At 40.7% G+C, this 10,766-nt stretch overlaps 1 protein-coding gene across 1 annotated transcript in view; it reads left to right on the top strand.

Moving 5' to 3' along the window:
• LOC102865623 (chromosome unknown open reading frame, human C3orf70) overlaps positions 1-10,766 on the top strand; it is a 112,388-nt gene that overhangs the window by 79,649 nt on the left and 21,973 nt on the right. The gene's annotated exons all lie outside the window — the stretch shown is intronic.

Raw genomic sequence — 10,766 nt, 5'->3', positions numbered from 1 at the left:
AAAGCTGCAATAAACATGGGTGTGCATATATCTGCTTGGGTGTCAGTTATGGTGTCTTTGGAGTATATTCCTAGTAGTGGAATTGCTGGGTCAAATGGTATCTCTATTTGCAACTTTTTGAGAAAGCACCATACCGCTTTTCACAGTGGTTGCACCATTTTACATTCCTACCAACAGTGAATAAGGGTTCCAGTTTCTCCAGAACCTCATCAGCATTTGTTGCTTGCTGTTCTGTTAAATATTGCTATTCTGACTGGGGTGAGATATCTTATAGTTGTTTTAATTTGCATCTCTCTTGGAGCTAGGGATTTTGAACATTTCTTCATGTGCTTGTTAGCCATCTGAATGTCTTCTTTGATCAAGTGTCTGTTCATTTCCTGTGCCCATTTTTCTATTGGATTATTTACCTTTATCTTGTTGTGGTGAAAATCCAGATTTTTTTTTTAAATCGCTAAGAGTAGTGGGGAGGTGGAATATATAGTTAAAATTCTTCACTATACAAGTATTAGGGAGCTCTCTGGTGGCTTAGTGGTTAAGGAGTTGTACTGCTATCCCCAAGGCACATGGTTCCAGTCTACCAACTGCTCGTGAGAAAAAGATGGGAAATTTTTTCTGAAGACCCTCTGGAGGGTCATGTGTGAATCAATTCCAACTTGACTATACATAACAACAGCAACAGCATACAAATATTCATGATCACATGCATTACATGCCCATCTCTGCTGGTAAAAAATGATTTAGAATACCTTGACCTTGGCTTTTCTTTTTGTAAAAATGAAAAAAAAATTAACATTTTTCCTCATAATTGCTTGTTTTAAAGGTTTTTTATTTTAAAGTGATAATATTAGACCAAGAGCAAGATGCTTCCCCTGACCTCACTGTAATTTAGAGAAGCCGTCAGGAGGGAAATCGCTTATATTTGAATCAATAGGGTATGGAAATTGAGCTGCTTAATAATAAAAAATAGAAAGTACAATACAGGGCTTACCTAAGTGATTAAGTGCTTATTTCCCTGGTGTCCTTTTATAGCATCTTACTACCAAGGAGTAGTATGGAGTCTTAGATAGCATATCTTATTCTAGTCCAGCCTGCACATTTAGAGGAAACGGAATCGACTTAGGGTTACTCCTGTCCCTGGAATGTGTGAATGGGGCTGAGTAGTAAAGGTTCTGTGAAGAGGAATTTGAGCTATTTACATTTCTGTGGAATCTGAATTCTTGCACTGTTGAGAAAGAATGATAAATTGATCATTAAGTTCTTTGGTGTCTTCTCTGGAACATAGTTTACCTGAGACAAGATGGAGTCAACTTCTTTCTTTTTAAAAAAACAAACACCAAAGTCAACTCTGACTTGTGATTTGAGTAGAATTTTGCAGAGCACATTGTTTTTCCACTCAGTCATGTGCTTTTTGTTTGATGCTGTTAATTCCATTACCCTGCTTGAGCTCCTCGGCTGTTTTCTGTAGCTGTTGTATGTAGTCCTGCTGGCCAAAGGTGACACGTTTGGTAGGTGGAATCCACTTGTGACTCACCAGAAGATAGATGGACAGACTCCTGCCATAAAAATGTATAGCTTCGAACACCCACTGAAGGGTCACTGTCAGTCACAACTGGTCCTCCGTCAGTGAGTTTGAGTTTTAAATTTTCTGTTTACTAACTTGTATTCCCTTCTCCCACCTTTCCCATCCTGTTATCCCTCTAAGAAGAGTTGGAGATTTTTACTTTCTCTTTATTAATTTTTACCCACCTCTCCCATCCTCCCCATGTTGTTATCCTTCTGAGATTGATTCTGTATGTAAACCTTCCCTTGTTGTTGTTGTTATGTGCCTGCAAATCACCTGCCGCTCATAGTGACCCCACGTACACTAGCTTTGAACCCTGCCCTATCCTGAGTCAATCTCATTGTCTCCAACAGAACTAATCCCATTGCTCCAGTCACTGAGTCAATCCATCTCCTCCGGGGTCTTCCTTTCATGCACTGTCCCTCTAACCTTCCAAGCAGCTTTTTAGAATAATAGTTTTATACCCTAATTGTGTTTGGGGGTTTTTTGTGACTGACTTATGTCATTCAGCATAATTTGTTCTAGAATTATCTATGTTGTACAGCGTTTCATGAATTCTTGATAATTTTGTAGTGATGCAGAATATTCTTTTATGAATATACCATGGTTTTTAAAGCATTCATCTGTTGATAACCACTTGGATTGTTTTCAGTTTTTTACTATTGTAAGTAATACTACAATAAACATGGGTGTATGTTTAATTGTGTCATCATTTTTATTTCTTTAGGAACAGCAACAACAACCTCGTAGTGGGATTGTTGGGTCAAATAGAATTCGCAGCTTTTGAAGCAAGTGTCAAACTGCTTTCCATAGTGGTTGCACCATTTCACATTCCCACCAACAGTGACTGAGAGTTCCAATATTTTCACACTCTCATCAACATTTGTTATTTGCTGTTTTACTGGATGCTGCTGCTGTTGTTGAGATGAAATGATAGCTCATTGTTGTTTTACTTCACATCTCTTTAATAGTTAGTGGTCATGAGCATTTTTATTGTTTGTTCTTTGCCACTTGAGTGTTTTCTTTGGCGAAGCGCCTTTTCATGTCTTCTGCCCATTTTGTGATTGGGTTGTTTGACCTTTTCTTGTTGAGATGTTAAGAGTTTTCTGTACATTTTAGAGATGAGTCCCTTGACAGGTATGTCATTGCTAAATATTTTTTCCCAGCCTGTAAGTTTTCTTTTACACTCTTTTGGAGAAGAATTTTTTGGGGAAGTGGGGGGTGGGCCTGAGGGCCAGAGCCACCTCTCGCCACCTCTCCTGGCCTGTTTGTGGCCGACTGTGACCATTCTTGCCCACCCTTGTGGACCTGGCATTCTGGGGCCACTGCCCAGGACCACGTGCCTGCTGCTCCTTGTCTTGTGCTCTATCACCAGCTGTGGTCCCATTCTCTGTCTGACACCCCACCAGGCGCTTTGGCCCCAGAAGACACTGCTATGCAGTGGCATCCCCCAGGGAGTACAGACCTATTGGTGAGACTCCTCAGAGACTGCCTACCCTAATGCCACAGAAGACCATCCCCACTCTTCTGGGTTTCCTCTCAGAAAGAAGACTGCCTACCACCCAGACTGCCTCCTTGTCTTGCCAGATACACCAAGGGAAGAGTCTTTGATGCACATTAAACTTTTCATTTTTAGAAGATACCAGTTGCCTATTTTATCCTCTGCCAATTGTGCATGTTTTTGTTACGTTTATTTGTCTGTTTATGAAGTATATTAGGGCTCCTAAGATTGGCATGGCTCAGGTCTGTTGTTCATCGGATTGTTATTAGTCATAGTCAATTCAACGACACCTAACAAGAAGTTTGTCCCAGTTTTTCCTTTAGTGCCCTTTGATGTCCTTGATCTATCTCAAGCAAATTCTTGTATTTGGTGTGAGATATGGATCTTGAATCAATTTTCTACAGATAGATATCCCAATTTGCTAGCATAATTTCATAAAAAGCCCATCTTTCTGCCATTTAATAAATTTTCCATCTCTTTTTCAAAGATCACCTGTCAATGGATTACCACAGTTGTAATGTTATAGAATAAAGAGTAAAGTCAGGAAAATCGATAGTTTCAAATTACGTTTAAGAAATCTAATTCTTGATAGGAGTGAGCTCTCGTGGCCTAGTGGCAAGAAGCTCTGCTGCAATCCTGAAGGCACATGATTTGAGGCCACCAGCTGCTCCGTGGGAGAAGGATGGGCAGTTTCCTCCCATGTGATTAACTGCCTCTGAAAACCCACAGGAGGGTCAGCTATGAGTCGGTTCAGACTCTATGGTGCACAACAACAGCAACAACAATTATTGATAACCAAAGTAGGTAGGGGAAAATCAGGCCACAACATTCATTAGAAAAAGCTGATAGAGTATCTGAAGAAAATAGTCTGTAATGTGTATAAAAATTATATCATTCTGTTATAAGGAATTAGATTTCACTGTGGTGGCTTCTTTTGGGTATGGTGGCTCTGTGTACTTCTTCCATCTTCTTTGATGCTTCCTGAGTTATTCAACATTCTGCCCACAGCATCCTTAAATATTGCAACTTGAGGCTTGAATTTGTGCTAAGCGAGTTTGTCCCTTTTGATTTTGTGACTCCATCTCTTTGCAATTTCATTATAAGACTGCTTTGTCTTCCCGAGCTGCCCTTTGAAATCTGTTCAGATCCTTAACTTCTTTTCTTAAAAAAATTATTAATTTTAATGAATGTTTACAGAGATTTCATATTTCTGTTAATTTATTATTACATTTTTCTCCCTGCCCACTCCACCCCTGTACCTTAACTTCTTGATTTCTTCCCTTTGCATTGGCTTCTCTGGGCTCTAGTGCAATATTCAGAGTCTTGTCTGATACTCATCTTGGTCTTTTCTTCCTCCTGTGTCTTTGTAGTGATCTTCTGCATTCTTCAAGGAGTGATATTCTTGATAGCCTCCCACAGCTCATTGCATCTTTATTCTTTAGTGTTTAAGGCTTCAGATTTGTTCCTGAAATGGTCTTTAAATTCTGGTGGGATAGACTCCAGGTCAAACTTTGGTTTTTGTGATTTCAATTTTATTTTCTTTAGCTTCAGTTTGAACTTGCATACGAATAGTTGATGGTCTGTTCCACAGTCAGTACCTACCCTAGTTTCCAAAGCTGATACTGAGCTTCTCCAGTGTAGTCAGTGTGATTCCTTTTTAGGCCATCAGGTGAGATCCATGTGTGTAGTCACTGTTTCTTATGAAAAGTGTTTGCAATGAATAAATCATTGGTTGCAAATAATTCTATCATTCTATCTCCAGCCTCATTTCTGTCACCAAGGTCATGTTTCCCAACTACGAATCTCCTTCTTCCTTTTCTCCATTTTAGCATTCCAGTCAGTTACCCATCATTACTAATGTATCTTGGTTGCATGTTTGATTGATTTCTGACTACAAACGTTGGTAGAAGTAGTCTATTTCTTCTTCTTTGGCTCTGGTTGTTGGTGCATATATTTGAATGATAGTGGCATTAACATTGTATACAAATGGATATTATCCTGTCACTCACAACATTGTATTTCAAGATGGATCTAGAAATGGTCTTTTTAATTATGAATGCAACCTCACCTTTTCATTTCTAGAGTAGTAGATCATATTATTGTTCTTGTTCTTATTGTCAATTACCATCGAGTTGAGCACGACTCATAGTGACCCTATGAACAAAAGGCCTGAAGTCTTTCTATAACTATCATAATTTATCAAAGTTGATAGTTTCTAGAGGCATGTTGTTTAGGAAGTAGATACCTCTCCTGATTGTCAGATTAAAAAAGAATTGGCTAACACAGAAGACTTTCATGAAACAGCATGATCAAGAGGCAATGGTGATGAAGGAAGAAATTCAAGCTGCTCTGAAGGAATTGGCAAAAAACAAAGCCCCAGGAATTGATGGCAGTTGTCATATTTAACAGACAGATGCTGCTCTGGACATGTTGACCAGATTGTGCCAAAAAATCTGGAGGACAAAACCTGGCTGACTGACTGAAAAAGACCCATATTTATTCCCATTTAAAAAAAAATTATGATCTAACCAATTGTACAAATTATTGAACAATATCACAAATATCACACACAAGCAAGATCCTGTGGGATATTATCCAAAAACAACTGAAACAGTACCTCAGCAAAGAACTTCCAGATGTGTAGTCTGGGCTTAGACGAGGCCAATGGTACTAAGCGACATTATGGTCAATGTTAGATGTATCTTAACTGAAAACAAAGAGTATCAGAGGAATATCTATCTGTGTTTTATTGATTATGCAAAGGCATTTGACTATTTGGATCACAACAAATTGTGGCTGATCTTGAAAAGAATGGGAATCCCAGAACAATTGTGTTCATGCGAAACTTAGACCAGGAAACAGTCTTCAGGACAGAGCAAGGAAGCGTGAGTAAGCCTGGCTCAAAATCAGGAAAGATGTACATCAGGCATGCATCCTATCTTCACACCCTTTCAATCTATATGAAGAACAGATCATTTGAAGGCTAGACTTTATGAGGAGGAATGTGGCATCAGGATTGGAGGAAGATTCATCAACAACCTGCATTATGCAGATAATATAACCAAGCTTGCTGATACTGAGGAGGACCTGAAGCACTTGCTTCAGAAGGTCAAGGACTGCTTTCTTTAACATGAACTGAAGCTCAAAAAACCAAAAACAAAAACAAACCACAACCCAACAAAAAACAAACCAACACAAATATTCTCACCTCTGGGTCAGTTGGTAGCATTATGATGGAGAATAGATTGAAGTTGTTAACAATTTTAGCTTGCTTGGTTCCACAATCAACACTTTTAGCACCAACAGTCAGGAAATGAACCAACAGTCATGAATCACACTGGGAAAGATCTGTTGTCAAGGACCTCTCTGGAGTGCTGAAGAGCAATGATGTCAGTCTACAGTCTAAGGTGCACCCTATCCAAGTCATGGTCTTCATGATTACTTAACATGCCTCAGAGAGCTGGACAATGACTAAAGATGATAGGATAATAATCAGTGCCTTTCATTTGTGGTGCTGGAGAAGAGTATTGAACATATTGTGGACTGCCAAGAGAATAAACAGGTCTGTCCCAGAAAAGGTGAAACCAAGTTTCTCCTTGGAGGCAAGGATTTTGAAACTCTGTCTCACCTACTATGGGCATGTGACCAGGAGGGACCAGTCCTTGGAGAAGGACATCATGGTTGGAAAGGTACAGTCAGTGCAGAAGAAGATGACCCCAGATGAGATGGATTGACTCAGTAGCTAGGGTATTGGAGGTAGATGTGCCACAGACAAGGCGATTGGCTCAAGATAGGGCAGGGCTCAGAGCTATTGTACATGGGGTCACTGTGAGTTGCAGGTCACTCAATGGTGCATAACAACTACATGGTGGCTTTGTGGTAAGGAATTGCACTACCATCCCAAAAGCAGGCAGTGAAAGTCCACCAGTGGCTCCATCTGAGAAGGATCTCCCCTCATGCAGTTAACTGCCTCTGAAAACCTGCTGGAGGGTCAGCTATGAGTCAATTCTGACTCACAGGTACATAACAACAACAACAACAACAACAACAACGACATACCTTGAGTCGTTTAGAATATATAATACAGTGCATATTTACCCTGTAAGCATGGAAGGTTTCCTTATCATCTCGGTGCCGCTTTGCGCCAGCAGGCCCTAGGGGCGGTTGCAAATAACAAAGAAGAGCCCCTTGTGAGATGGCCCTATCAAAAAATTGGGTGTGTTCTTCTGCCCATTGGGCCATGGCGGGATCTTGTCATGAGTGCAGGTAAAACGAATCTCACCAACAGAAGGAATAAAAACATTCCAAATGCCTGATTGCTGTCGGATAAGGAGCCACTGATAGCTGGCTGTCCATTGGGCTTCTGAGATTGAAAACCTCACAGGAGAGTGTCCGTCTTTCTCCTGCGGAGCCGCGGGAGAAGCTTGGCCTTTGAGTTAGCAGCACGACTCCCCGTGGATGATGAGAGCTCCCTAAATTCATTTCGTTAGGCAGTACAATATGTGAACACATATTTTCTTTTCTCTCTAGGGTCATAAAAAATGTGTACTGAAAAGAAAAATATTTTCTGCCTTCATCACCCCATTTTGTAATCCTTTGAGATTTTCTGGGAGAGTGATAGATTTTTGGAGTGATTAGCATTAATCAATGAACTCTGGGAGGTAGTTGTTTTGAAGAGAATGTGGTCTGCTTGCATTCCAGAAAAAAAAGCTATAAAAGCCTGTTAATCTCTTTGTTTGAAACCATCCAGAAGACCTCACCTGACATTTCAGCCTCATTGTCTACAGTTGATTCACAGAAATCCTGTTTGGTTCTTTATTAGCAACTTTTTTTTTTTTTTTTTTAATTCCCCAATTGGGATGCCTCTTTCAGGAACAGCTGGGGACCTTTTTGAGGCAGCCATCTGCACATTAGGCAATTCCCAGGATGCGTTTATTCATCTAGGTTAGCCTGCACTTCCAGAACCACCGCACCTGGGCAGGTTTCAGCCATGCCTCTGGCTGGTTGCCCCTGGGAGCAGTTTTTCAACTGTGGTCCTTCTTCCTGAAAGTCTGGGCTTTGTTCCTCTGCATGGATGCGACTTGTGATAGTGGGGGTGAGAGGGTGGCCATTTTCTGTTTTCAAGTGATTTTACCCCAACTGACTCAATTATTATCTTGCAAGAAAATTTTCAGAAATTGGCCAGACCCATGAAAATCTTATTAAGCACTGAAAAAAAAAATCTTATCAAATCTCACAGAAGTATCGGTAGGCTGAACACCATACAGGCATCTGCTGCAGTCATAAATTTCCACCTACACAATGTGGACGCTGAGCCATAACGCTCCCACAGTGCCCATCACAGGTTGGAATCTCTCGGCTTTGTTTTATGTGCTGCTGTAATATTGCCTAGAACTTCGCAAGTGAACCAGACTCCCTTTTCTCAAATGGTTGAGTCTGCCTTTTATGTTCGACATCCTTTCCTGGGAGGAGTGCTTCCTCTCCATTGTTTTCTTCAAAGTGAATGTTATTCCAGGCTCTAGGAAAAAGAGCAGTCCTATATACTTGGCCAGCCACAACGCTCTGCTCTTGTTCATAAAGCTATTGAATGTTACTGACAACTTACTCTGCATTTTTTCACACTGTAATTAAGATTAACATATGTTGGTCTACTGTGAAGTCATGATTCAAATATCCCTCCTCCCTCCATTTATTCTTTCAAGGAAAGCACTTTTAGTTTGATAGCTGTAGAAACCATTCCTTTGGGAAAGAAAAATCAAGTGTCATCAGTAAGTTTCCTCTGTTAGACATCGTTGTAGGGAAACACTAATCTTAACATAGATATTAGAAGCTGCATGGAAGTCTAAAATCAGAGGCTCCTGGTGTGTGTTAATAGAGCAATCTGAAGGCAAATCTTCAATTCCATTTTAAAGTTCTGATGTGAATCTGGAATATTGGATTTTTTAAAAGCCGACTTCCCTACCTTGAAGTTAACCATTTACAGTAAAGAAGACAGCCCTCTTCTCTGATTGGAGCAGGATTTCACAAACTGTTCTTTAATGGTCTTTTCCACCATGTTGTTGTTGTTATGTGGCGTCAAGTTGACTGCATCTCACAGCAACTCTGTGAACAATGGACCTGAACTTTATCTTGTGCCATCCTCCACATCTCCGATATGCATGAGCCCATTATTGGGCTCCCATCTTGGAACTTATGTTGTTGAGGGTCTTGCTCTCCTATGCTGACCTCCTGCCTTTCCAAGCATGATGTCTTCTCCAAGGCCTGGCCCTCCTAATAACAGGCTCAAAGTGTGTGAGATGAAGTTTCACCATCCCTGCTTCTAAGCACCTTGGTCATACTTTCTCCAAAACACAGTTATCTGTTCTTCCCCCCGCCCAACATAGTCAGGTGCAAAATCCCTTTGTCTGAGAGCCCAGATTTTGATGCACACCATTACCCATAAGTCTTTACAGTGGACCCCTAGAAATACATGTAATTAAGGAAGAAATTTTACTAAGAGGTTACAGAAAAATCTATCCTGCCACTAACCTGGGACTACTTTGTAATAAACTGAATGGCATGTACCTTTAACCAAGCATGTAATCTCACTTATGTGTTATTTGTTTACCTAATCCTGCAGAATTTTTCATTTTCGATCTCCTGCCTTTAGCTCCTGGTGGTGGTCTTTCAGCCAGTTAGGAATTTTGTTAACCTTTAGTTCCAGTTCCAGCAGTTGACAGTTCCATCTGTTGTTTATCTGGTAGAGTGGCCATTTCGCTCTGTGACTATTTGATATTTCCCTTGCCTGAACCTTCTCTTGCCCTTAATAAATCTCTTTTGCTTTTATTTAAGCGGACTCCATGATGTTGCTCTATGGCAAAGTGAAAGCAAAAAATTTTCTTGAAAGCTGAAAGGTGCCTGCTGCATTGGGAGACACAAAGTGCCCAGGCAGAATGCTGTAATGTCCTGGATTGCAAAAAGAGAGTGAAATTTTTATGCAGTAGGATAAACAGTGGGCTGCATGCTCACAGGTTATATGACCAAAAGATACAAGGATGTTGTTACATGACAGTCCTTAACATTATCGTTCCTGTTTCCCTCTCTCCTGGGGCATGTTGACTAAAGCCTTCTTGGATCAACCCTCACAAACGCTCTCGACAAACATCTTTTAACAGATATTTCTGGAAAAAAATGAAATCTGGACCTTTAATCCTTTTAAACCTATTGTTGTTAGGTGCCATTGAGTCAACTGTAACTCACAGCAGTCCTGTGAACAGATCAAAACTGCCCTGACCTGTGCCGTCCTCCTGATCTCTGATATGCTCCAGTCCATTGTTAGGCATTCTGCTAGCACACCCTGTTGAGGGTCTTCCTTTGTTTCTCTGATCCTCCTTCGTTTCCAGCATGATGCCTTTCTCCTGGGACTGCTCACACTTAATATGGCCAAGTATATGAAGTGAAATGTCATTATCCTTGCCTCTAGGGGCTCCCTGGCTGCATTTTCTCTAGGACAGATCTGTTTGTTCTTTTTGAAGTCTCTAGCAACAATCTGCGTTATGCAGATGACACAACCCTGCTTACTGAAACTGAGGAGGACCTGAAGCGCTTGCTGCAGAGGGTCAAGGACTGAAGCCTACAATATGGACTGAGGTTCAATGTCAAGAAGACAAAGATTCTCACCACTGGACCAATTGGCAGCATCAGGATGGATGGTGAAGAGATTGA

The sequence above is a fragment of the Elephantulus edwardii genome, unplaced genomic scaffold (assembly GCF_000299155.1).
Source record: "Elephantulus edwardii isolate Elephantulus edwardi_28Jun2011 unplaced genomic scaffold, EleEdw1.0 scaffold00031, whole genome shotgun sequence".
In the NCBI taxonomy this organism is placed as follows: Eukaryota; Metazoa; Chordata; class Mammalia; order Macroscelidea; family Macroscelididae; genus Elephantulus; species Elephantulus edwardii.
The sequence above is the reverse complement of the archived record's forward strand: the minus strand, read 5'-3'. Positions and strand labels throughout refer to the sequence as shown.